The sequence below is a fragment of the Vicia villosa genome, unplaced genomic scaffold (assembly GCF_029867415.1).
Source record: "Vicia villosa cultivar HV-30 ecotype Madison, WI unplaced genomic scaffold, Vvil1.0 ctg.000022F_1_1_1, whole genome shotgun sequence".
NCBI lineage: Eukaryota > Viridiplantae > Streptophyta > Magnoliopsida > Fabales > Fabaceae > Vicia > Vicia villosa.
The window spans coordinates 215933-218091 of record NW_026704954.1 but is presented as its reverse complement, the minus strand read 5'-3'; the positions used below and the strand labels follow the sequence as shown (position 1 = coordinate 218091).

The window sequence follows — 2159 nt, the reverse complement described above, 5'->3', positions numbered from 1 at the left end:
GTTCCATAGTTTGGCTTGGAACATCGATTCATTTGAATGAATTAGTCACACTACAAGTTATTGGCCTGATTCATCTCAGTGTATTTTTGTTACCAAGACAAACGTTTGAAGAAAGTGAAGGCATATATTAAATTTAAGAGAGAAAGGGACTTCGTTGAAACATTCAAAGGATCACGATTTAGCTTTGTTTCAATCACGGGATGCACCCTAAGTCCATTCAAATATAGAGGGACCGTCTCAAAGTCCATTACAGAAGCATTACACTAAGGTGGAAAGGACTTAAAAAATGAAATCAAAGGAAAATGGAAGAGGAAGTCCATTCATTACATCATTTCAAAATTACACGAAATATTCATAAACCATTACAATTTCAATGCTTCCATCTCAACACACCATGTTATATTACACCATTGGAAAAGGTACAAAAATAATGAGCCTATTATTATAACTACAACTTTAACCAGCTTCTGCAACATCAACACTATAACATCAAAATAAACCCTCTTCACTCCTTTTGTGACCAAATGACCTTGCACTTCACCATTTAATCCGCCTTAATCTTGCACCAGATCTATACCATGCCATGTTTCTAATGACTTCATACATCAGGAGGCCTTGCCCAAAACCGTCATATGCTCGAAAAGTCCGCTGCTAGATCAATCCCACAAACTGGTTCTCGCAAAGGACAAGGAACCAACAGCCCTGCATTAAACAGAAAAAAAACACAATCAATTCAAACAGCTTGCAGCCATAACCTCATACATACACATTCACCAAACAAAATCAACTCAAGTCATGGTACACACATACATTCAGTACCACTAGCGCCACCACCCATTCATAATACATCCATCAAGCAAATGACTTAAATAAACCAAACAATCAGCCATACATCTACTAACCAATCTCACACTCAGCCTAGCTTCACTTAACCAAAAAAAAAACTTACTTCAGAAAAGACCACTGCATAGTGTTCATACCTGTTCAGACAACTTTCAGCCTATGGAATCCATCTCAAAAGCCTAAAAATCAGGTACACGAATCCAATCTGATCGCCTGCAGCGCAACACAGTCAAAACAAACCAACAACATTCAGTCCATGTCATAAATCGTTCATCAAAACAATATCATCATCTCATATCATCACCTTGAAGTCATGTGCATACATTCAATACAATACCTGCAGTGCCAGCCAAAATCAAAAGAAGTGCGGGTCGACACGAATCATCATCACACCAAAACCCTTCTGTAATTTGAGACATTGGGATCAGGAAAGAGGTTCAGATCTGCAGCAACACACGCAAAGACGTAATCAGCATACTTCAGTCACATATACAATCAATCAGAACTCTGCAGTAAAGAGAAAAGAACCAAGCCATGTGTGTATACAAAAAACAGTTCAGAAGTCATCCTGGCAGCATTCGATCACTAACAAGATCCACGCAAAAATAAGGCATACACACATTAACCATTGTCCAGTTTCTAACTAACTTCAATTATTCTAAAACTCCCATCCTATAAAATCCCCACATAACACTCACAGACTTTTTTAACAAATTACTAATTCCCCAACTGACTTCTTCTAACCTCTAACTGTCACTTGCGCCATATAACAGCTTCCTAACTAACTTCTTAAACAGATTTCTAACAACCTAGCCAAGTCATAACTAACTACCATAACTAACCTAACAGATTCACAACCAACCTCCATAACAGAAAAAACAGCCCTCCATTCTCATAACTAACTTTCAAACCTACAAATAACTAACTGTCCAAACATCCAACCATCTAACAGGCTTAACCTCCCTAACCATCTCATAACTTTCATTCAAATTCTCTAACCATTCCTATAACTACCCATCCTAACTGTCACTAACAATCATATAAACGGTTATAACAGAAAAAAGTTTGTTACAACTAACTACCAACCTATAACAAACTCAAAACAGAATCAACTAACAATAACCGCATCGCCAGCTCAGCTTCAATCACCGCCCTTCAATTCATAACCAACCTCATTCAATCCAATGGCTCACATTCTCCCTCTGCCACCTATATAGTCTCTCTTCCCTCCATAATTCAAACACACGCCATTCTCACACTTCACTCACCATCATCTTCTTCTCATCTTCTCCACCAATTCTTCAACCTTCTCCATT

The 2159-nt window shown here is 38.0% G+C and overlaps 1 long non-coding RNA gene across 1 annotated transcript; it reads right to left on the bottom strand.

The window, feature by feature from the left end:
* Nucleotides 1-300: 300 nt before the first annotated feature.
* Nucleotides 301-1562, bottom strand: LOC131622010 (uncharacterized). Its single transcript, XR_009289733.1, has 3 exons — nt 1181-1562; nt 981-1056; nt 301-702 (listed from the first exon to the last, which is right to left on the bottom strand). It is a non-coding gene; the product is annotated as an uncharacterized LOC131622010 (long non-coding RNA).
* Between the last annotated feature and the right edge of the window lie 597 nt (nt 1563-2159).